Source organism: Macrosteles quadrilineatus, unplaced genomic scaffold (assembly GCF_028750875.1).
Source record: "Macrosteles quadrilineatus isolate MER2022 unplaced genomic scaffold, UCM_ALF_1.0 Scaffold_7__1_contigs__length_78375512, whole genome shotgun sequence".
Lineage (NCBI taxonomy): Eukaryota > Metazoa > Arthropoda > Insecta > Hemiptera > Cicadellidae > Macrosteles > Macrosteles quadrilineatus.
The window spans coordinates 56138290-56165336 of NW_026542600.1; the positions used below are offsets into that span (position 1 = coordinate 56138290).

The 27047-nt window shown below is 35.1% G+C and overlaps 1 protein-coding gene across 1 annotated transcript in view; it reads right to left on the bottom strand.

Moving 5' to 3' along the window:
* The window catches only part of LOC128998296 (cuticlin-1-like), a 101296-nt gene that overhangs the window by 49564 nt on the left and 24685 nt on the right, over positions 1-27047 (bottom strand). The gene's annotated exons all lie outside the window — the stretch shown is intronic.

A 27047-nucleotide genomic window follows, 5' to 3' on the forward strand; every position in this document is an offset into this window, starting at 1 on the left:
TCCTCAAGGTAGTTGTTTAGGCCCTGTGCTTTTCAATTTATACACGTCTGACTTGCCCAGAAGTGTAAAATATTGTACAGCACACTTGTATGCTGATGACTGTCATTTACACTTGTCATACAAGCCAGAGACATGACATCCGCAGCAATTGAACTCATCAATGCTGATTTGCACAGCATTTTTCAATGGTATGTCATGAATGGCCTTGGATTGAACGTTGACAAGTGTGTTGTCATGCATACTGGGCCACATATTCTAATGCAGGAGTTGAGAAAATCTGACATTAATGTCACCCTTGATGGCATGGGATTGTCTGCCTGTGACACTGTCAAAACGCTTGGTGTTGTACTTGATAAAGACCTCTCTTTTTCTGACCACGTCACATGTGCAGTCCAACGCGCCGTGGGAAGATTGAGAGGTATTAGCAGATTCAAAACTCTCCTGCCAGAATTTGCCAAAACACAACTCATGCGGTCCTTGGTCCTTCCAGCCTTCACATATTGCTCTCCTGCATATGGAAACAGCATCTCTAAGGAGGATATGGCAAGAGTTCAGAGAATTCAAAATTCTGCCATAAGGTTCATTTTGGGCCTTATAGTAGCTTTTACCACGTGTCCTCCGACCGAGATGCTGATGAGCTCATCCCAATGGATGTGCAGAAAGCTGACCTGCTGCCTGGTCCACAAAGTGCTCACGCTGGGAGAGCCTCAATACCTCAGCGAGACGCTGAAGTACAGGAGGGAGATCTGTCTGCGTAGTACTCGCTCCGACCGCAGGCTTCACTTTCCTAAAGTGAGGCTTGAGGCTGGAAGAAAGTCTTTTTCTTATTTTGGCCCGCAGTTGTACAATGGCCTCCCTCAAGAGATCAAGTGTTTGAAATCGTACAACTCATTCAGGGCCGCAATGAAAAAAAAAACAAATGTAAAATGAATTTTGTAATTTATTCTGATGTCATTGGTTTGTGTATACTTATGTAAATATATTAGGATAGGTAGTTTAGATTTAGTGACTTAAGTTAGTTTGAAAACCATGTATTATGAAACTTGCTCGTAAATAAAGGCCTTTTTATTTATTTATTTATTTAAAAAGTCATTTTAAAACACTATATTTTCAGATATTGTCCGGGAAAGACCCTTACCAAAAGGCCCCCGGACCCCCGTATGTTATCTATTGTATATGTTGTTGCACCCCCTGTTACAAATCTTGCGGGCGTCCATGTTGAGATTGAAAGTTGAAGCAAGGGCAATCAATACTTGAGACGATTTAAATTCACATGCACCCCTTCAAGCGAAGTCCAGTCAGTTGTGGGTTGGTTAGAAAAGGATCTCTTCAACTGCCAACTGCCAAAGAAAATTCCTCGTAAGCCAGAACATTTGCATCCGGTGGAATGTAAGCAGAACAAATTAGGTAAGATCTCACACAAAAAAACACATTCAACAGATGACATAGAAGTACAAAGCCTCCACGAAGAAAATTTGTTTTTCAACAGCTATCAGACATCCTCCACCAGATCATCACTTGTAGCTATGGATCTATCTTGCCTGTAGATATTGCAAGTTGTGAAGTTCAAGTTCAGGAGATGACATTTTAATGAATATTTTGTAATAAGTTGATTTAAAGTGATAAAATTTGAAGTGTATAAGAAATTGTACATTTTACAACGAAGAATTTTGGTGATTTTATAAGGAAATTAAGTTTTAAATCCGGGTAAATTGGGTAAATGAGTGAGGGTTTTTGAGAAAATAAAAAGCATAAAAGCAATGAATGCTGATTGGCAATAGTCCAACAGCCTCTGTTTCCTCCGCCCGCCGCCCCAAGATTCTATATGATTCTATTCTGTCTAGCCTCCCTATTGTTCTGTTCGTTTCGTTTCAGACGGTGACACACTATCGATCTTTTCCCCGAACAAGACCCCGAACCGAGCAGGGAGAAGGGAGAAGGGAGGTCGAAGGGAGGATGTTCGATAGTGTGTCACGGGTCCGTACACCGATCAAGACGCCGAACAAGACATCAGGCCGAGCAGGGAGACGAGCGCTCTGGAGGCGGTTTTTTGGCGAAAGATCAAAGAAAAGATCGGTCCGATGTACGGTCCGAAGTACGATAGTGTGTCACGGTACATTTTTGCCCCGTACATCGTCGCGAGCGCCGCACCGAGCGGCCGCCTGCGCTAGCATTGATAGTTCTGATTTAATATGGCAATTAAACTCTTTAATTGGTAAAATAAATAAATGTTGGGTAATATGTTGCCGTTATATATTATAATCATTTAAGATGTAATGTTTGTGGTTTGTTTGGTCAAGGTTGAAAGTGTAGAAACCGTTAAATCAATTATATCAATAATATTAAGGTTGAATTCAGTAATTGATGTTGACTTAAATTCTTTCAAAAATAATATAAACATTAATATTATTAAAGACAATTAAAATTATCATTCTGTAACGTTATTTCAATGAATAAAACCAATAGAAATCAATAGATATAACTAAGCATCCTTTCTAGAATATTTTATTTTTGCGACAAGTTTTCAAAATGCGACTTTTAACAATAATTTTTATGTTATAGAAACTTTTAGGCTTTGGTCTGGTGTGCATTTTTTAGATTGGGACCAGTCGGGTAGTTTCGGGGTAATTTTGCACCCCCAATAGAGAGTCAATGCACCCCCCTCCCTCTTCCACGGCACTGCCTCCGCGCTCTCACTCGCACACACTCTCCATCTCTCTCCAAACTTCCTTTTGCCGCGCTCGGTAGAATTCGTCTGGTCTTGGTCATGTTCGGGGAAATGTTCGGAGTAAAATTTTGCTGATATTTATCTCCCTTCTCCCTTCTCCCTGCTCGGTTCGGGGTCTTGATCGGGGAAAAGATCGATAGTGTGTCACCGCCTTTCGTATTCGTTATTACAATCATTTCATAATTCATTTCATTTATATATTCCATTCCGATCCGATTTGTTGGTTCTTTTTCTTGTTTGTTCTGTTCCGTGTTCCGTTTGGTCGTTTGGTGTTTGGTTTTGTTTTGGACCGACTGTTTCACTGTTTGGATTGGAGTTGGTTTGGACGACGGACGTTGTTGTTGGTGTCCTCTGTATTTAGTTGGATGAATATGTGCGATTTGAATTTTTTACTCAAATATTAAGTTATGACTAAGTGTTCTCATCAAGATTTTTGAAGAAATATCGTTGTAAGTATGCTGTCATGGTATAATATGTCCTATATATTTTTGAAATTCTCTTTAACAGTACAATAACCTTCGACACAGTTTCTTCGTCGTTTACCAAGATGGCGAAGTTACATTCGTGACCACCAGATATTTCAGATGACATTAACTGTATACAGTAGTGTGCATTAACAATTAAAGGTGTAGATTAGGCGACTTACTGTTTTTTACTAATATGTAAGAGTATTATATTACGGCCAAACCTTCTAATGACATAAACAGGAATTTTATTTTTGAAGATTTTGGGCCTAGGCCTAGGCTAGGCCTACCATGTAGCCTAGGATTAGGGGAGAGCAGCTTTAAGTGTTGGTATATATTTATCTTACGGGAGTTGAGGCAAGGGCAAATATTTACCGTACCTGCACTGGGATATTAGGCCTATGTAATTTTTATATGTCTAGGCCTACAGTATCTTTCACGCTGAATCCAAAAATGCAATCAGTTTTTGTCGTAGAGATTCCTAAGTAGCCATAGTGGCTGTAAAACAAAGATTAAGATTTACGAATCTAAGGATAATTGAGTGGTAGGCCTACTGAAGGTAATGGTAATATGGCGTGGTCTGGACGGGTCCGTACTGAGTGAGGAGTGAGGACTGAGTGAGAAGAGCAAACCCTTCAAGCTGTTTATATTTGATCTAATGCGGAATGAAATCAAATCAATTAGGTACCGGTAGTTTTGAAACCAAATAATAAGTTCTTATTTAGGCATGTGAGGAAGGTAGGTCGGGTTTTATGCGGATGACTGTATTAACCCTCCGAGTGTTATGTGTCGTAAAAGCGACTCATAACACATCCGCTGTAGTGTTATGTGTCGCTTTTGCGACTCACAAACACTGTTTACGGCGACGGCTCTGGGACTGACTGAATCGGATTGAACTGGATCGAGTTAGGTATCGTTTTTTCAGCAGATTCAGAGCTTTCTCCTGATGTCTGTTTCTGTACGCTTTTCATTTTAGTTCCGAAAATATTGTAGCAGACAGCTGACGTGCGTATTTGTAAACAGCTTGGTTAACCTCGCACCGATGACTGATATGTTTTATTACGTTTATCATTGTTTTAGTGTTAAAAATCAAAAGTAGTGATATACCGGTACGTGGTGCATTATAAGAAGATTTAAGTGATTTTGAAGGGCTGGTTGATGAGCCTGAAGAAGTAGGTAGTGATATTGATGCAAAGTATCAATCAGATTCCTAGCAATGGTTAGGCTATGCATTCTTAAGTAGCTAAACGCTACATAGCCTATGTACCGAAATCTGTTTTTTGCCCATAACTTAACTTATTTATTTGCAAACTTACTTCCTTATATTATTATATTTTTGGAATGCTCATAAAATTCTGAACAAAGTGGCTATTTTAAAATATTTGTAGACCTATAAATTATAACAATTTATAGAGCGCAAACATAATTTTTTTTCATTTAGGGTATTTTATAATTTTTGAGAAATGTTAACCCCACAAAAATTGTTGAACATTTTTTTTGTAGGCCTAATGTTTTATATGTTACATTGAAGCCCATAATTTTCCAAACAAAATGATATATAAAACATCATACTTTACATTGTTTTTAAGTTTCTAAGATACATTTTAATAAAACCCTGCGATTGCGCAATAAATGGGCGAACATTATGACCAAAACTAGAGACACTTGGAGGGTTAAGTGTTAAGTGAGGTTAGATTAGGAAGGTAAAGGTTAGGTTATAGCGCATTTTTGATATCGTTATTTCATTGTGTTTCACCCACTATTTAATTGTGCAAAAACAGTGTAGAAGTTGCATAAATTAATGAGTTGGTTCATTATAACCTAACCTTTAACTTAAGCCTACCTAATCTAACCTCACTTCAAAGGACTTAATACGGTCACGAATCCGCATAAAGTCCGACCTATCTTCAATCCTCCTCACATCACTTCCTCCTTTTCTGACATAAAATGTGATTTAAACATTGATATTAAGGTTGGGTTGGGTTAGGTTAGATTATATTAGGGCCTATGTAACATCATTTATTAGCTGCTGATACATGAAATTATGCACTGTGGCACGTTTTCACTTTTAGGCACAATGGGATTATGTAGCCTACTATGGGATTATGGACTAACTTATGGCACGTTCATTAACAGACGTTGAGGATTGGAATGAAGACCATCATGTGGGCAGTGGCTGGAATGGATTCTATTTTGTTTTATAAATTATGTTGATGTGATTAATAGTTTATGTATCGTAGTTGATTTAACTTATTATATTTTCTAAACAGCACCAAAGTCTATTTTCTTTTAAAAATGTAGTTATTGCATATTGTAACTCAGATTTTACTCTCATGGCGTCGTGTGTGGTTTTGTCTGTTTACTTAGTATCAATGTAAACAACTGACAGCTGTTTCCACTCCACAAACCTTCCACCCCTATAAGTGTTAGTCGCCACGAGAACTTGGACTTGTTCATACCACAAATATGTTAATAAATCAACATGAAACTGAAGCTTAATATTAATTAACTGTACGGCAACTTAGGAATCTCTCCGACAAAAACTGATTGCATTTTTTGATTCAGCATTAAAAATACTCTTAAGTAAACTTCTACAAATTACATCATATACCAGTGTAGATACGGTGTGTAATGTTGTATTTAAATTTACTGTTGGGTGATTTTGGTTAACTGACGTTTCGGATGACCGGCATTAGTGTACTGATAGCTGACTAATCGACGCTTAACTGTTGTTTAACCCTTTAGTGTTTAGGCCAGCAGGAGTGGCCTCAATGCAGTTGGCAGCCAGTCAAAATTATATCTGCACTAACTCAGTTCTGTGCTGGCCAAGTCCAATGTCTTCGGCCCTTCGATATTTATCAAGGCGGCTCGCAACCGTCAGCTTGGAATTGTTTTCACTGAAAGCTTGAAGGCCTTCAATGTTAGCACAGGGGATGTCAAATTGTAATAAAACAATTGTAATTTTATACTGACAACAGTTTTATTTAATTGAAAAAACAAATTAAGATAGAGAATATTAAACGTATGTTTTTGTTTGTAAATGAAAAATGATATATATTTACCAAGTAGGCCTATGTATAATCACCTAAAATGTTCACTAAAACTGAATTAAAATTACAAACACAAATATCTCGAGATAATCAACAAAACTCAATTTACATCACTAAACTGAACCAAAACAATGATGTTTCCCTATGAGAGCACTTGTGACAGAACAGCAGCTGGTGTTTATTTTAATTGCTTCATTTTATTTATTGTTTATTTTAATGAAAACGTTGTTGTCTGTCAGTCCTGCTGGACACCCACAACAACCATGGTTTATTTGTTTTATGCTGGGGTAGGTTGGATTTTATGTCCGATCGCAAAAGACAACTTCTGTGGGAAAAAAATCTGACTTCCGTGCGCTATGAGGAATAGCGGCAAATATTCATTCCGATCGCTAAGTTTTAATAATACCAAACTTAAAGGCCCAAGTTAATTAAATTTGCAAAAATAAAAACAGGATAAAATTATCTGGATGGTGGATTGGTAAATATCCTGATAGGCCCATGGGTAAGCTTAATGTTTTACATGGCTAAGTTTAGTTTGACATGGGTTTAAATTTATTTATACATCAGTAAATTAGGGTTTCCATCTGTCCAGACAGTTTGGATTTGAAACATGTAACCGGTTCGAAGTCCAGTTCATAGAAATGTCTGGATCTGACAAATGACAACGACAAAGTGGAAAAATCGGGGAATTTTACCCTCTGCCACTTGACTGGTTGGCACACTGTAATACAATTAAAAGTTCTAGTCAGGTTCAAGAACAAGAACAGCATCCGATGCAATGGTGTCTGCTATAAAAAAATGGTGTTTCACGTTACTTTGCCGCTAGTATCGCATAAAATGAATGCAGGATATAGATCTTTATAATTAGCAATGATTAGCTGGCAATGTTTTTTGAACAAGGTTTTGAACCCTCAATTTGTTGATAGGTTACGAGGGCTCCGCCCTAAACAATTTCAAACAATTTTCCCAGACCCCCTGGTTTGACTTGAACTACCTGGTTTGGTAGTTTGGTGGTTGTGACTTGAGTTCTTCGGGCTCGTCCTACCTGTTGTGTTCGACTGACATTTTGTGAGGCATATCCTCGACTTTGGAAGTAGCCTCGTCCTGGGAGGTGAAAAACCTAGCCCCCAAAGGGGAGGCAACTGTCCGGTGTTGGAATCGGCATTTTCAAGTAGGCCACAGACATGGACGACTGGGCATTGGGTCCCAGTGACATTCCTTTATCCAGGATGGAGGGGTGTTTAGCTCTAGGAGAGATGGAGGTGCATCATATTCTCTAACCTACCTGTGTCTGTGGTTCTTTGGGCTTCGGCCTGCTTGTTGTGTGCGACCAGCATTCAGTGTGGCAAATCCTCGACTTTGGAAGTAACCTTTCCTGGAGGTGAAAACGGGCAAGTACCCGTAGCTCACGGGGACACTCAAGGGCAACGTAACTTTCCGCAGTGTGAGGGTAACGGTTTGTAGGCACTTATGCAAACCAATCCCTGTCTCTGAGCACGGACGGTATGGTTATCTTGAGTGTGGGGGGTTCTTCCCGGAACCTCAATTGAGTCAAGGGTGTCGCCACCTCTGGTGGATAGGTTCATCCGGGTGGGTCCCACTTCTATACCTGCCTCCTTTTGGGAAACCCTGATGGCCTGGCAGTGATGTTGGGTCTGACGGGCAAACGAAGTAGATCGGGTGCTGGGTCCGAGCCCGCCAGGGGTATCTGGGGATCTATCGCTCTGGTTATCTCTGGTTTCCCAGCAACTGGGTAAGGCCTCGGATCGGGTAGTGGTGTAAATGGGAGGTTGGGGTTCGCTGACGGTCCCCTTCCTTCTGGCTATTGATGGCGGGTTTGCCTGTCAGGGATTAGATAGGTCCCGAGTGTCACTTGCACTAAATGCGTCGGGGCGCTCTACCATGGTCCTCTAGGTCCCGACCTAGTGGAACCCAGGTGGAGTGACGCTTAAACAAGTAGCCGGAAACCCTGGTTAGGATTGAGGGGCAACCCTCTTTCCGAAGGGTCTGCTTCGGCAGCCGGTGAGCCTGATGACCTTAAGTCATCCGCCCATGATGTGCAAAAGGTTGATGCGTAAGCTTCGGCCTACATCATGGGGCCCGGGTAAGTCTCACGATAGGTACCGGGTATGTAGTCAGGGGGCTTCGGCTCTCATGACAAATATTGAAATTGAAATTGAAGACCCCCTGGTTTGGCCAATGTCCGGATCTAGGGTCTTACTGACTGAAATTAAGATTCTTGATTGGACATCTTATCTAGAACTGAAACATTTTTTGTGGATAATTTTGAAAGGTGGATAGTGCCACTATTTTTAAAAAAGTCCTTAATTTGTTGCTTTGTAGTCAAATCATATGTACTGGCCTATAGCCTATATCCTGTCCTGTCTGATGCAGACAAGATTGACATTTCTCCATGTAGTTTAAGCTTAGTTTTTTTCAGGCATAATTTTTGAAAGTTTTAACTGTAATTAGTTATATTGTATTTAATGAATATTAAATTGACAACATTCCTATCTATAACAGTAAAGTGATCTACAATAAAAAAAATCTAAATTTATGTACATTGTAGATTGTACTACAAAAAATATGCTATGAGTTAATAAATAATTTGAATTTTGAATTTTTTCTATCTTTCTTTAAATTATGGAATTAGTTTTTGTAGGCTATGTTTCTAAACTTTAATTGACTTAGATCCTATTACTTTAATAGCCAATAGCCTATATTGAAATGAAAAGAATTACTTTTACTTAGTAGTTGCATAAAACTTGGCTTAAGGTTTGGTAGGCCTACTTTGGTATTATACCAACCACACCTAATAATTATAACCTAACTTAATCTAACCTAAGGGTGGACTATGTTTTTGGTTAGGTTGTTAGGCTACCTTAAGAAGTTTTTTTTTTTTAAACTAATTAAAATCTTATTTTGAAGTCGATTTATCCGTGTGGTAGGTATAATACCAAAGTATATGGTACTACTTTAGTTTTTTATCGCTTTGAGCTCGGGTGAAACCATGGAGTCACTCAATGATCATTCCTCTTAAATTATGGTAATAACTGCATGCAAATGAAGCCCCCTTATAAACATTGTGTCTCAGTTTTGCTTGGGGTAGAACTGGTAATTTTGACGCTAAGAATAAAAGCCCTTAATGAATTATATATTCATAGAATTAGATAGGTACAGGCTTGATGCCTACCTAAGAATTATCACAGTGAATTTGGTAAACGTAATACCGTACAAAAATGTTAGATTTCAAAAGAAAGTATTTATTTTCCAACTTGGATGTTTTTACTACCTACCCAACTTTAGTTAACGCATATCATAGTGAAATAAATTAAATTACAGAACTGATAAATTTGCTGCAGAGTACGTTTTGTAAATACACACTTGTAAAATTGAGTAACTGCTTGATTAGGAAAATACTTTTTCTTATGGAATTTTGGGAAATATGGTCATTGATGAGTTAAAGGCATGGATTTTTAAAATACTCAACTGTGTTCCAATATATTGCCAAAATAGGAATAAAATGGTAATTTAAAACTGCATACAAATTTTAAAATACTAAGGAATTTGCATAAATTATCTTGCTTTGTTTCAACCATGAAAGGTTTTATGAAGTGTCAACCTTTGATCCACTTGTTGAATTCCGTAAAGAGCTAAGAAACAGAAAAAAGCTTTCTAATATTTAATTGTCTTTACCACCTTTCTTTTTCACGGAGAAAATTCAAAAATTTTAAATTTAAAATTCTCATGTTATTAATATTGTAAAATGTTGTAGTTTGCTTGTTTAGGTATAGATATTTTGATAAAACTCAAAAAACTTATTTATTTTATACTAAGCTTTTAATATTTTGCTTAAAAATGCATTTTATTAGTCTCCTTTTAGCAGCAAACCTAGGTACTCGTTAAAGCTAATTAAGTAATTAAGTAATTAAGTAAGTGATTAAGTAATTAAGTTATTTAAGTAGATTTAATCAAAAATCAATTCAGACAATTGGAAATTCGCTTAGTCGGCAGTTTTGCTGCAGCCCCATTTATTGGTTTATTTAGTACTCCAAACAAATAATTTAATTTAAATATCAAGATCACTGTGGTCTCAATAATACAACATTTCAGGTTTTAGATTAAATACAATACATAATTTCATCCTTAGTAATTCTTTTCAGAACAATGGAGGAATTTGAAGGCCATCCTAGCCTTCAGAGCATTCAACACATTCGTCCCAGTGAGCTGTATCCAAAGTCCAGCGTAATCTCGGAGGACAAGCAGCTTGCTGTGCCTTTTACACCTCTCTGTGGAGAATATGCCTGCTACCTAGGCCGAACATCCAATGGCATACTGGCTCTATCCAACTACAGACTGTACCACCAAACCTCATCTTCTTTTCAAAACATACCTCTCGGACTGATTGAACAAGTAGAAGTAAAAGACATTATCTATCTACATGTTTACTGCAAGGACGCACGGTTATACCGGTATGTCTTGCTGTAACAATTCTGCTAGGTGTGGTTTAGATAATTAAATTTAATTCATCTAAACTTAGCTGTATTTATGTACGCTACAGTAAAATTGTAAATTAGTAGTGTAGCAACTAAGATTTTCTAAATATAAATTATTTCAATCCACTAGACTCACCAAATAAAGAGCTTCTAAAAAGACTGCATCATTTTGTGAAACTTTATCACAAATCATACAAGATTAGATTAAGGTAACTTATATACAGTGTGGAAGAAGTATTTATAAAATCTAGATGAACCAAACTACAGTAATTAAGTTTACAAACTAAAACAGTTTGGTAAATTGATTTTTAATTTCATAACCTTTGTCAATTGTTTCCCGGATATATCAGTATAGGTATACGCAGTAATACTTTTATTTAATATACAGCCTATCTATTAAACTAAGCCACTGCGGGTTGGTTGGGTTGGTTTGTAACTAATTAGACTAATTAACTAATTAACTAATTAGTTTGTAACTAATTTAGGGTTGGTTTGTATTACACTTTAGACTGTTTCAATTAAACTATAAAACAACTCTTATTTAATCTTACCATTTCTTTGTTGTGGTTAACTAGTGAAACTACAAACGTGTATATGACTTATGACTTTTGATTAAATTTTGCCTGTAATTTTCAGACTAACATTTGAAACAAGCGAGTTAGCATTGGAGTGGATGCGACGCTTGATCAAAAGTATACCTCCTCCTAAACACCTGGAAGACGTGTTTGCATTTGCCCTTTATGCTTGGGCTAGCGAGGAGGGTAGTGAAGAGCTTTTGACTAAACTTAGTAAAGAGAAACCATCTGCAGCTGTTAATAATTTTAAGAATGAGGTTAGTATAATTTTACTATACAAAAAAACTACTTTTATATTTTGTAGTCTCCCTTTAGGCCTAAAGGATGGCCATCTACAATTAATTTGGTATTTCTTTGTCCCACCTTTACATCATAGAATGTTAGGCTCTAGCCCAGAACCATTTCCATTTTCACATTACCGTACGTCAGGCTAGGCCTAGTGGGTTGCGGCATCATCATTTAAATAAAATCCATTGGCGACAATTTACAAAAGATATAATTTGTCTGTGAATTGAGTTTCCGGAAAAAAAAAACTGTTTCCTTTAGTTTCTGGCGTTTGTAAACAAATAGGCCTACCTACTAAATATTTACTTCATTTCAGATGTACTGATGTATAAGCTACTTAAGTCTATGTCCAAATTATTATTCCATGATTTCTCAGTGTACTTAATGCTGTTTTGATCGTTTATTTAGCTGTTGCTATTGAGAAAGTTTGTTTTCTGATAAGCACAAAAAGATGGTTTATTTTTAAGGTTTGTCCTTTGCATTAAGTGTAGTTTATGTTTGCTATTTTAGTGGTGGTAAAAATCTGGAATTTCGAATCTGAAAACTGAATCTTAAATCAAATCAAATCAAATCACCCTTTATTCATTATGTACAAAATATTCATGAATATTGTCGATTATTAAGAATACCAACATAAAAATAACATAAATAAATAAGCCGTACAAAACTCAGCGGAAAAAGTCATTGAGCTTATAGCAACATTTGTTACATAAAAACATAAATAAACTTTTTTTAAATGACCTGAGGGAAGGTGCAGACTTAATGCAATCAGGCAGGTTGTTATAAAATTTAATACCAGAGTAGTGGGGCGAAAGTTCAAAGGTAGAAGATTTGTGTTTGAGATATGTAAGGCAGTCTTTGTGTCTTGTGTCATAATTGTGATTGTCAGAGCTAACAGAAAATTTAGAGATGTTTTGTTTCATACAAATTAGTAAATTATAGATGTAAAGGCTAGGAAAAGTAAGGATGTTATTGATTTTAAATATATCTTCACATGAATCTTTAGCTTTGAGAGAATAAATTATTCTAACGATTTTTTTTTGCAATTTAAATACCTTTTTCTTTTTGTCAGAATTGCCCCAAAAATGATTCCACAATTAAGAATAGGATAAACATATCCATAGTACACCATCATAAGAGTGGAGACATCTACTGCTCTAGATAAAATAAGAAATGAAAAATATGCTTTGTTCAACTTTTTTATAACTTCTGCAACGTGATTTCTCCAGGTTAATTTATTGTCTAAAGTATTTCCTAAAAATTTGGTACATTCAGAAAAACAGCATGGTGTTATCATATTGGAAATTTTTATTGTGGTATTTTTTTTTAGTTGATTAAAAGTGACTTAGAGTAATTCAATAATAGCCCATTAGCTTGAAACCAACTTTCTAGCTTATAGAATTCTTGTTTAATCAGTTGTGGATACCTTGATTTGTCAGGATGGGTAAATATTGCAGAAGTGTCGTCAGCAAATATTACTAATTTGGAATCTAAGGCCATAGGCAAGTAATTTGTACATAAATCAAAAAGAGCAAGGGCCCAAGAATAGACCCTTGCGGAACACCTTCTGTGATTAATTCATTATCGGACTTAAGCCCCAGTGACTGCAGTCTTATACTCTGTTTTCTATATGATAAAAAAGAAACCAACAATTTAATAGTCCTGCCCCATATACCATAAAACTGCAACTTACGGATCAGGATATCATGGTTTACACAATCAAATGCTCTTGACAGGTCACAGAAGAGACCACCTACATTCTGCGAACTGTCAAGAGTTACAAGTCTCTATAAAGAATTGGTTGACACAATTTAACTGATCCTTAATATTTATAGATTGAGAAAAAAAGGAAATCTGTTTTGGTTACTAGCAGCAGTATTTTGTTTCTTTTTTCACAATCTGCCAGGCAGTTTTAGTCTTATTTGAAGATGTTTTAATTTTATTTCTGTGGTATGAAATTTTAGCTAATTTTATACATTTACTTAGAACTTTGCTGTATTTTTTTACATAATTTTTAAAAGGAGGGCTTGAAGAGTGTTTGCTAAGATCACACAGCTCTCGTTTGCGTTTACTAGATTTTCTTATTCCAATTTTTAACCAACCCTCATCCCTATTCTGACTAACACTATCTCTAGACTTAACTAATGGAAAACAAGCATCAAAATGTAGTTTAAAAATATGTAGAAAACTCTTCTAAAGAATATTTTTTACATCTGATGTTAAATACACATTCTGATAGAAGTAAGACCAATCCTCTGATTTTAAAACATTAAGGAAGTTGAAAATATTTACCTTAGAAAAATGTCTTACAAGTATTGTTTTTTTTTTTATAACAGGTTCCTTATGTTTTCTAATGATAGACTCACGATTCACATTAAGATACTGAGTAAGGTGGTCAGATAAACCATTTTGTACAACATAAGACATACATATATTAGGGCTGAAATTAGTAATAATATTATCAAGACAAGTACTGGGGAGAGTTGAAACCCAAGTGGGGACCTTTATTGTTGTGAAAAGTTTGAAAGAATTTAAAAATGAAAGGAATTCTTCAGTTTGAGCATTAGTTTTTAAAATATTTATGTTAAAATCTCCCGTTAGTACAATAAACGATTTAGGATTCTTCAAAATAGAGTATTGTAATAGAGAACGCAAGCCATCAAAAAAAGTATCATATGCAATTCTGGTATAAACGGTAGGTCTGTAGTCACAAAGCACAATTAAATCAAGCAAATGAGTGATCTGAACACCACAACACTCAAAATATGAGTTAACTGTAAATTTTCCAAGATCAGGCCTAATTTTAATTTTGAAATTATTATTTACCAACACACAAACACCTCCTCTTTTTTGTTTATCTCTGCAATAAGAACCGGCCATTTGATATTCATCAAATTGGAACAATGGTATTTGGCATGAGTAAGTAAGGAACCTAGTGTTCGGAGAAACAAACTATATCTGGTTTTGTGGAAAAGGAATTAATGTAAAGATTTATTTCATCAATTTTATTGCTCTGGGTTATCCCTTGAATATTACAGTGTACGATGTTGACTGTTGAGTGATATAAGTGCTTGTGTGTCAGCAGTGTTTACGTTTGAGGAATTGGTCTTAGAGTTCGTTCTTATACATTTTTTGCACGACTTTTCTTTTCCTTAAAAAATATTTCATATTACTTTGCTTACTATTTACATTACTGAAGCTTTTATCAACTACAGTGGATTCATATTCTACAGAAGTGAAGGTCTTGGGTATTTCATCTCCATTTCTATGTGGTGTGTTGAGGTCACAGTGGAGTGAGGAGTCTGGAGTTGTAACTTGTGTGTCTTGATCAATTGCATTGGACATCAAAGAAGCAGCATCCTGAGTTTCGATTGCTTTTGCAGGTAGATCCGCAGGTTTGACCTGTTCAGGTTGACTTTTGATGGAATTAGACGTGGAAGGTTTACAGTTGGTAGTTTGAGATGTCTGTTTATTTACATTGACACTTCTGTTGATTACTGAGGATGAAACTTTGAGTGACGTTAAGGGATGGGGGTTAGTTTTGTTCATCTTCCACTCTGGCAAGCCTTCTGCATTGAATTCATAAATACTAATCATGATGTCTAGGTCATTGAAGGTTTTGGTGATCATCCCCTTAACAGTTCCCCAATTAAGTCCATACAGCCCACAACAGATACGTGGCATCGCCAACTTAGTGATATTTTGTTGGATGCAATTTGCCTTTAGACTATTGAGCGACTGTTGGAGAGTGTCATATGTTGGCTTATTGTATTGTAACTAAAGTCTTTTGTTACTAAGTAGAAGATGTACTGCAGGCCAACCTTCAGTGTAGCACAACCACCAACATCCACGTTTTGGGACTTTAGATCTTCGATTCTCTTGTATTTGCTTTTAAATTTAGCAGTAATGCCTTTTCCTATTCTCAAATCCTTAGCAACACAGTGAGCCAGAGCATGATCGTCTGGAGCTGAAAACAGATCACGCTTAATTTCCTTGAGTGACATTGTTACGGACTGAGTTTCATTGTTCAGCATTATGTTAGAATTGTCCAGGGATGAGATTTTCTTGGTTCTCTGATCATTAAAGTTGTTGATGACTTTGTCATATTTTAATTTTATGCTTCTGCAGAGTTCTTTTTTCCCTTTTTTATTCAAATGCCCTTGAATAGAATTTTTCACACAGTGAAGAACCATCAATAATGAAAACATTTTTATTTGAATGAGCCACATCATTTAAAAAAAACTTACTTAAACTAGGCCTAATTTTAAAAATTCAAATCTCGAATCTTGAATCTCAAAAATTAAACGCGAAACCTTTTAGTTACCTAATGTTACAAAAATACAGGTAGTAATAAAATGTTAGTTATGCAATCAAAACCGAAATAACTTGACTCCTGACCCTGAAATAATAACATGAATATGTGAATAATACACATTAAATACATTAACACCAAAATAAATTAAGCTCTTGACTCTTAACGTAAAATGAATAATGAATGATCAATAAAAATATTATTGCTCAATATTTATTTGTCTTTAATCAACATGAATCTGTATTGTACGTTGTTCCAGTATTTGCTTTTGTTACCTATTGCAGATAAAAAAAATGATTGACTTGTTTGATCATTGTTAGTCGATTTCTTTAGTCCATTGCTGCCAGCTTGTATGTAAACTGTGATATAAACAATAATAAAAAAAAAATATATATTCAATTTCAAAAATTGAAACTGCTAAAATCTTTAATTTCAAAACTTTTAAACCTTGAAATTTGCTGATTGAATCTCGAAACTGGCACTTTTCCAAAGTTTTGATGGCTAAGAGATTTGAAATTCTGTTTTGACACATCACTTTCTGATATAGCAAACGATTCATGTATTGGAGTGGTTGGTCATAAAGCCAATCTGATAAATCATCTAGCTAGTCTGGTGCTTTGAAATTTCAATAGTTGTGTTCATTCTTGTATTGATTTATCCTTCTCCTTTAGGTTTATTGCTTAAGTAGGCCAACATTTATTCAATTCTGCAATGTTTACAAGACACTCCCTATTTATAACAATGGTTCAATAACCACCAAAGAAATCATTGAATACCACAAGATAACAGACATTGACAAAACCACTGTTTGCATCAGCCCTATCTTATCTTACCACAAGCTGGGACTGTTTTAACTTTCTTCCGACCTCAACTTACTACCTCATTATTACATTTCTCTTCTTTAATCAACTGAAATGATTAGCACGTTGTTATGACTGTTCAATACACTGAATAACATTTTTACTGTTACAATATTGCTTCTAAAGTAACAAAGATTGTGGTACTACTGAATGAACTGTTATTATTTTAATTATAGGCCTATCTGATATTTTATGGGGGAAATCACAAAAGTTGCAATAACTTTTGAGCCGTAAATATTTACAGCAATGGGGGTTGTATTGTTTTGTTTACTGTTTATTGTTTGTAAGTTAAAGGGACTACAACATACAAAGTTTTAATATAAAAAATCATTCAAGCTTTTTATAAAAATCATACTTTCTGTTATTTTGTGGACTTATATGGAAGAACCACTATTAAAAATCAACATTTCAAAGGAATGAAAAAACTTTTGGAGATACCATAAAGAAGTAGACCTACCCACATACCGATTTTCATAAAATTTCACAGGTTTGGTCTGTAGCTCTGTACCCATTCACTATACTGTAGTTGGGAAAGTTAGTCAAAATTTCTAACTAGTTAGAAGTTAGTCCCATAAAAAGCAACTGATAGAAGAAGTAACTGATAGAAGTTACTAGTTAGTTAGTTTAAAAAGTAACTGATAGAAGTTATTAGTTAGTTAAAAAACTAACTGATAGAAAATAAAGTTGGTTTTCGACATTCCTAGAAGATAGGTGTTTGTTAGACAGTTGTTTTAAAGGATTTCATATGTAATGAAATAATGACACATCTTGGTTACTAATTGTGTTTCAATTAAATGTTAATTAAACATCGTCACATTTACATTACATTTTGATTTTACATTCATTACTACAAGAAAATTTACAACAGTAGTTTTTATGCTGCTGTTAATCTGTCATATTGGTGTTATTTCTTGTGTCACGGCAAACACGATGGTATTTTGAATGAAATTTTCAGTGTTTTATTAACGATGTTAGCATACGTTTTAAAAATTAACAGCAGCATAAAAACTACTGTGAATAAAATTTTTAAAATACATGGAAATGTTAACAACGAACCTACCAATAAGCCGTAAAAATTTCAGAAAGATTGGCTCAGTGGTTTTGTTTACAAATACATTTTAAACTTCAGTGTTAGTGCAGAGTTTCTTAAAAACCGGTACTTTTTAGCGAATTTCCCTATAGGGAAGTAGCTATTACCGTAGGTCTCATGGTAAGACTTAGGCCCGTGACCGATTTACTTTTTCATTTTAATGTCCCCAGAGGCCAAAAACACCATTCGTAAAAATTTTTATATATGTATATATATATATATATATATATATATAGATATATATATATATATAGATTTATATATATATATATATGTGTCCGTGAACACGATAACTTGAGTAATTTTTATCCGATTTTGATGAAATTTGGTTTGAAGGTGTAAGGCGGGATAAACTTGAATGAGTTCGCGATCCAGCATGATCGGACCATGGGAACAGGGTTTTATGGGGGGTTTTATGGGGTAAAAATTGGTTTTTCTCACTTTTTACCCTCAAAACACAAAATTTCCCAATTTTTCTCCAAACCTTCTTAAAGAGCTTAAAAAAACAAACAATTCAGTATATCAAAGTGTTTTTGTACGGTTATTGGTTACGGAGAAAACTAAAAAAATTGTAAATTTAAAATTCCCATTCTTATGGAGAATATTGTAAAATGTTGTAGTTTGCTTGTTTATGGATATATTTTGATCAAACTTGGCAAATTTATTTATTTTATAGTAAGCTATCAATATTTTACTAAAAACACACTACTTTATTAGTTTCCTTGTAGCAGCAAACCTAGGTACTCGTTAAACCTAATGTTTTTTAAATGGATCAATTGAAAATCAATTCGGCCAAATGGAAATTCGCTTAGACGGCAGGTTTTCTGCGGCGGGGGTATTAGGATCTTTCAACTATATAAATTGTTCTGGTAAACGGATTTCTTTTTTTAAATTGACACCACGTAAAATGTATTTAACCCAGCTTATATTTAATTTTTGTTTCAACAAAATCGGATAATTCATCTCAGAGATATTTAGGCTCAAACTCGAGTACACATATTTATTTCCCCGACAAAGGTGATACAAAAACTTGTCATCACTCTGTTTTCAATAGTTCAAAAACAAATAGTGATTATCTCACCTTTCCTGACATAAACATTACTTTCGATACACAAACATAAGTTACAACTGAAGTTCCCGGTTAGGTCAAAACACAGTTTGTTGATGTTCAATTAGCTGAATGTTACACTAAAATTAATTGTACAGCCTTATTGTGTTTAACTTAGAAACAATTAATGGATTACGAAATATCAGATATTTTTTAAAGTCTGATGAAGTAGTTTTCCCAGTGTGATAAAAGTATAGTTTTCTACTAGTTTTAAAAGTGACCTATTTGTGGCGAGATAGTGTTTAAAAGAGCATGAGAAACACATTGAGAAATACACTATAACTGTACTAAAAAATAAAAATTATATTCGTTAAAAATATATATATTCCACTTCAAGTTAAAAACGAGACCATCATACTTTTTCTTCACTTACCTTAACATGCGCTCTCAAATTCGAAGCACTTGTGACTGATGCTTTAATTATTTTTGTTTTGGGTAAACACAATAAACATTTAACGCGAGTCCACCCTTTTAATTTTTTTCAACCTTTTGAAATATGTCACTTAAGTTTGGCCACTTGATATCACACTCGCCCGCCATTGCAAACAAATATTATTAATCTACTGTACTTAATTAAAACTGTTCACCTTAAAAACTTATGTACTAAAAATATTTAACCATCACTAAAATATATAACGACAAGACAACTAAGAAACACTTGGGCGAAAACAAATAAATTAACACCTGTCACGGTCAGATAATGAACATCGACTGAAGTGAAGACAATGTTTTGACACTTGAGATTACATATCAATCGCCAAACAAACATTCCCCCTTCCCACCCTTCGGTGCTTGGGGTGTTGTTATTGGCTGCCATTGTCCTGCCCCCTGGGTCCGCTGCATACCAAAGCAACTGGACTTTGACTCTCTCTTTCCCCACCCACCGCATTGTTTGTCAACAAGGGCGCTGACCTCTCACGTACGCACGCAACCCTCACTGAACACGTAAAATAAATAACCCGTATTAGAAACACTTTCGCCTGACCAAAAAACTAACGATTTAAAACTAGCGAATATATTATCTAATCGTTGGCTATAAAACTAACTGAGTAGAAGTTATTTCTAGCTCTTTTTAAAAATTAACGAATAAAATAGAAGTTAGCCGAAAAAACGAACGAATAGCGCTATTCGTTAGAATTTCTATTTGTTATTGCCAAGTATGCCATTCACACACACACACGCACACACACAAATGAAATAAAAAAAACACTGTTTGGGTTCAGGGGATCCCAAAATGGATGTATCCACCCTTTTGACAAGAACAATGTACTTTCTCCTTAATGTAGGCCTATAGGGGGAGAAAGTAAAATCAATGTTTTGTTCACTCTGGCATGCTTTCCTTGTATTGATATAGCCTATTTAGGATTCTTCCAACCTACACTGCTTATTTATAGCAGTGTTATTGCATCTTTTGTAGGCTGCAAAATATTTACTGTAGTTTTTATATTTTATTATCTTTGGAAGTAAATGAAAAAAAAATCATTTGGATATAGTTTACTTAGTAGATACCAAAAATGTTACTCAGTTTTCCTAAAAATACCTCTTTTCAGTAAAACTGTAAGATATCTGAGTTTTAATGATTGAAAAAAATTCTGACGATTATCCTCTATAAGGGCATTTTAAATACTCAATGATTTAGTTTTTTCTTCATGTCCTTTTTACTTTTCATATGCCATTCGCTTTTTGTTTAATAATGGAAAATGTCTCTCACCTTTTTCCCTATTAAGTGTTGAAAAACAATGTTTCCAGATAAAATTTCTGCGCTCAAAAACAAACCTTCCATATCCGTTGCTGATAAACAAAAAGGTCAAACTAATATTTCTTTTCTACTTCTTTTTAGTTGTTTGACGTTTAATTATATTAAATACCAATGACTGAAGCTAATAAAACAATTTAATTTGTTAAGCCCAGATTTAAGTTAGGCCACACCATAAATGAGATAATCATTAAACTTAAATTAAATTGCTTAGTTATACATCCTCTTCCGTTTGTTTAGTTTATTCTCTCCGTACATATCTCAACAGTAAAATAAATAAAAGCTGTGCTTATAGTTGATAATGATAGGTTATTTACATTTTGTGAATCTTTAAATAGTCAATTAGTTTCATAGTTTCAACTAGTTTTAGTAATTAATTAGTTTTGTCAACTTCTAATCTGGGCTTATCTCCATAAAAGCTTTGTGATAAATATGATGGGGCGATGCAGTAAAAATTTGTATCTTTCTGTTTTCTGTCTTTAATTTGTTGACCAAATATTTTAACATATATTTTTAATGAAAGATAATTGTAACAGCACCAATTTTATTTTGCCGTTGTAAATGTATCATTAATGTACAATCTAGTAATTATTTCTTTTTAAATGTATTATTTTCTCTACTGAGATAGGTGGAATAGCTTTGATAGCTTAAACTACAAATACAGATAAAAGCATGTCAATGTCCTGAACAAAACAAATTATTAAAATATAAATTGTCATGTGAAGCTTGATCAAAAGATTTGTAAGAAATTTGAAATAGAAACATGCTGAATATAATAGATTGCAACATACAACTTTGTTTATTGTAAAAACCTAATTTTAAGTTCTGGATGCGTTTTCTTATTGTTACCTATTGTTATGCAGTGGCATAACAAATTTTTACGGGCCCCCCTGCAAACTTATTTTTTGGGCCCCCCTGTCATGAGTTATTTTTAGACCACCTATACAACATAGTGAAACGCCCTACCCCTCCCCCAGAGTTATTTTTGGACCACCGATAAAATGATCAAACAGATTAATCATAAAAAGAGTGGTAAATAAATTATGGGTTATGTTCTATAAAAGGGTGGGTTAATTATTTCAGTCGTGGTTTGATGAAAATGTTACATCACTACATCATTATATCAATATCAGTGTGTGTAAATAGTTTTGAAATCAAATAAAAAAACCTTATTGTCCATCGTATCAGAATGTTTATATCAAGGAGGTTTTACATTTAATTTATCACACATGTTATCCATTTTAATTACCCTGATAATTAGACTAATTCGTTACAAGACAAAAATGTAGTTCAAATTCACCTATAAATTGTAGGCCCCTTAGTTGCCTTTGGCTGTATTGGCTATTAATTAACAGCTGTGTCTAAGGAATATATCGGCCTTGGTCCCTTTTAAAACTAAAATGTTGGGCATTTTATCCTACACTCATCTCCATTAATTCTTGGCTTAAAATACCGACATTGGTATGGTCACCATTTCAAAGTAAATTATTAAAGTATTAATTTTTTAGGATTTTTTGAGAGGATAGCAGGCTTACCTGAATGGGAAAGAGTCCAAACTGGCACAGGAAACACAAAACAAAACTTTACACTATATACACAAAACATTAGAATATTTCACTGTCACTGACAGCATTTTCAACTAAGGAAGAGGAAGAGATAGTTTTCTAGATGTCCAAAATGGTGGCCAGTGAGTTGTTGAGTCAGTGTTGCCAATAGTATGAATTCAAAAAACACAGTTTCAGTTTATCTTTTATGCACTATATATATATGAATAAATATGTAAGCCTGCTAGTTGGGTTGGATATTGAAGTGGAGTGGGTTAGATTAAAGGTATTATCTCAGGTTTAGGTTTGGGGGTTGTCTAGACTTAGTAAACCATTGATAAGACAATTCCCATCTTCTCAGTTGTGACTGGTTACATTGAGGGGGCAGTGATTTGACTATTTTGGTTGTAAAGCAGTCATTGAAACTAGGGTTGTTGTGGCTCTGGGCATGTTGTACAACTGGTTTGTCTTTGTATCCAGTAGATACATCTTGTCTATGGCCATTCATCCTGGTTCTGAGGCTATTGGTGGATAGGCCTACATACTGTGCCTCACATTTGTTACATTGTAGTTGGTAGATAATGTTCTTCGTTTCACAAGTGTTGAAGCCTCGGATGTTGTAGTTTTCTTTGGTTGTGGAACTGGAAAATGTTTGGCTGGGTTGATTTATTTCACATGTTTTACATCTCTTGTTATCACAGGGATATGAACCGTTAGGGCGTGCGTTGTTTGGGTTGTTGTTGGCCGGGTCAGGAACTTTTGGGTGGACTAGTATTTTTCGGAGATTGGGTGGTTGTCTAAAAACAATGTTAGGTGGATCTTTCAAAAAATTGATGGTGTGGTTGGAGGCCTTGAGGATTTTGAAGCCCTCTTTTAAAATGCCATTCAATGAATGTAGTCCTTGGTGGTAGTCCGTGACAAGAGCAATGTTTTGGCTATTTCGTTTTTCATTATTTGGTTGTGGATGGTCTTGCGCTAAGCGGATTTGGTTCTCCACCAGCTTTCTAGGGTAACCCCTTTTTATGAATGCGTCAGATATTTTGTTATTGAACTTGTTTAATTCATCATCGTTGCTGCAGATCCTTTTGCCCCTGATGGCTTGACTGAACGGGATGGATCTTTTGGTGTTCTTTGGGTGGTTGCTGTTAAAATGTAAATATTGTAGATGGTTGGTAGGCTTGAAGTGTACACCGGTTTGTATGAGTCCATCTTGAATATTTATTTCTAGGTCCAGGAAAACTATTGTTGATGTTGAGATGTTGCTGGTGAATTTAAGGGAACTGAAACTGTTAAGGCTGTCAATAAACTGTTTGGATTTAACCGGATTTTTAATTTTTAATTTTTAATTTTGGATTTTTAATTTTTAATTTTTAATTTTTAATCTTCCGATTCCCACATGTTTGGATACAAACCGGTGTACACTTCAAGCCTACCAACCATCTACAATATTTACATTTTAACAGCAACCACCCAAAGAACACCAAAAGATCCATCCCGTTCAGTCAAGCCATCAGGGGCAAAAGGATCTGCAGCAACGATGATGAATTAAACAAGTTCAATAACAAAATATCTGACGCATTCATAAAAAGGGGTTACCCTAGAAAGCTGGTGGAGAACCAAATCCGCTTAGCGCAAGACCATCCACAACCAAATAATGAAAAACGAAATAGCCAAAACATTGCTCTTGTCACGGACTACCACCAAGGACTACATTCATTGAATGGCATTTTAAAAGAGGGCTTCAAAATCCTCAAGGCCTCCAACCACACCATCAATTTTTTGAAAGATCCACCTAACATTGTTTTTAGACAACCACCCAATCTCCGAAAAATACTAGTCCACCCAAAAGTTCCTGACCCGGCCAACAACAACCCAAACAACGCACGCCCTAACGGTTCATATCCCTGTGATAACAAGAGATGTAAAACATGTGAAATAAATCAACCCAGCCAAACATTTTCCAGTTCCACAACCAAAGAAAACTACAACATCCGAGGCTTCAACACTTGTGAAACGAAGAACATTATCTACCAACTACAATGTAACAAATGTGAGGCACAGTATGTAGGCCTATCCACCAATAGCCTCAGAACCAGGATGAATGGCCATAGACAAGATGTATCTACTGGATACAAAGACAAACCAGTTGTACAACATGCCCAGAGCCACAACAACCCTAGTTTCAATGACTGCTTTACAACCAAAATAGTCAAATCACTGCCCCCTCAATGTAACCAGTCACAACTGAGAAGATGGGAATTGTCTTATCAATGGTTTACTAAGTCTAGACAACCCCCAAACCTAAACCTGAGATAATACCTTTAATCTAACCCACTCCACTTCAATATCCAACCCAACTAGCAGGCTTACATATTTATTCATATATATATAGTGCATAAAAGATAAACTGAAACTGTGTTTTTTGAATTCATACTATTGGCAACACTGACTCAACAACTCACTGGCCACCATTTTGGACATCTAGAAAACTATCTCTTCCTCTTCCTTAGTTGAAAATGCTGTCAGTGACAGTGAAATATTCTAATGTTTTGTGTATATAGTGTAAAGTTTTGTTTTGTGTTTCCTGTGCCAGTTTGGACTCTTTCCCATTCAGGTAAGCCTGCTATCCTCTCAAAAAATCCTAAAAAATCTAGGCCCTTGTGCTCTATGCTACACCCTTAAAGTATTAATTTATTAGGTTAGTTTAATCTTTGGTTATAATTAACTCATACACAAAAAGTTGGTTAATTTAATAGATTGACGTACTTTTATCACAGGCTAAAATAGCCTATTGCATTTTTAATTTTATCTTTGTATGGATTTCAAGTGTTTAACTTACAACAAATGCCTTTTTCCTACAGTTACCTAACAATGTACATGTTCTCTCACTGATTTGAGAAAGCGAAGTGGCCAATTCGCTCATCAAACATTGTCTCACTCTAATTACTTTGTCTCACTCCAGATTTGCAACGTGAAGGTAGAAATAGTGAGCGTGTAACATGCAGACAAGGTCGTATGCGCGCAAAATACGTTGGCAGCACTGGCTGTAAATCAGCTGGTCAGCTGTTGAACTGTTGTATCATTAAATGTCATATTAAAAGTTAACTTCTGTGTAAAAATATGTTACGTTTCTTTACCAATTTATATGTTTTATGGTAACTGTAGGAAAAATATAATGTGCAACTCGAGTGCAAAGTGCAATTGCCTCACTCGAGAAACCATTCCTCAGTATTTCTTCAGTAAGTATTTCTCTCGAGTGAGTCAATTGCTCACTTTGCTCACTATTTGCACAAATAACTATAGTTAGTATTGGTTAATTGTGAGGTAAAATAAGATATGGGCTAACAAAAACAGCCAGTAGAGTAGCAGTATATTGTATTTACAAAATACAATCAATATTAGGGCATAATTAAAATGTAAAATAATATAATATTAAAAGTCGCAGCCAACGTTCATGACTCCAGGCTCCAAAAATAACTTAATGTTTCAAAATGTTTGCAGACGACATAAGCAGTGTACGAAATCACTGAGAAGTAAAATATTTCTCGGTGACGAAAGTAAGATTGCATAGTAATCCCCACAACCCACGTTATAACACGTTAAATTTGTTACCCTAGTTCGTTATCACTGAAGAGGCCTAACGAAATTCAATGATAACAGATAACAACATATTATTAATGACATTAATGTTATTACTTGTTCAATACACTAGTTGAATGATTGATACAATCTAAGTTTGAGTTGTCATTTAAATAAGAATGAACTCAAATTTTTCGGCCCCACTCGTATCATGGGCATCTGCTCACCGTTTCCCGCTCACCGGTTCGCGGGCCCCCCCCGCATTGCGGGCCCTGCGGGCCCTTCTGTTACGCCACTGTTGTTATGTACCAGTAACTTAATCTAAGGGTTCATTTTAATAATCAGAAATTGTTAATGACAGAGTTTTTTTTTAAGTTCATAATGACGTTGGTTCTGAAATGTTCATTTAAAAAAAAATTTTTTTGGAATTTTCCTACATTTTTGTGTTTAAAACTACACGTTTCTGGAGGTGGATCAACTCCTCCCTTTTTTAAGTGAAATTACAACGTACTCCTATTGTCAGTTTTTTTTGGCACTGCAATATACTAAACATAAACCATTTTTTTAATGGTCTGTTTTGGTTCCAACCATTCCTCAAGTCCCTTAAGATGGATATTATAGATTGTAGCATTTGTTTGTAAAAGGTAGATTTGTATTGAGCTCTGTCGAATACAATGTTAATGATAATTTTAGATAAATTTAAAGGCAAAATAAATGGAACTTTCCTATTGCTAGTGTTTAAAACCATGCAATGTTGGGGTGACGTGACGTGTCCCTACGTGGTTGTGTCTGCTAGTATGTTGTGGGGTTTTTCCAGGAGTCTTTGAACTGATAAGTATAGTCATATTTAGTTTAACTTAACTGCTTTTCTTTGTAGTTTATTGTTTTGTGTAATTGGATATGTAAACAAACAAAAACTGTTAGTGGTAGGTTAATTAGATAGTCTATTTAGTGTCAGGGCATAGGTTCATTTGAAAAATCTGAAGAATTCCTTAGTATAGTTAATAAACTAGCAATAGCAAAAGTCTATCTATTTTAACTTCAAATTCAAATAACCATTATTCGCAGTAATGTATTTTAGTTTCCTCACAGAACAGATTCCATTCTAGATTATGTCTTGTAGGTTGAAAGACTGGAATTTGATACGAGTGAGACAGGTCCGTGGAGGATATCTTTGGCCAACATAGACTACAGACTCTC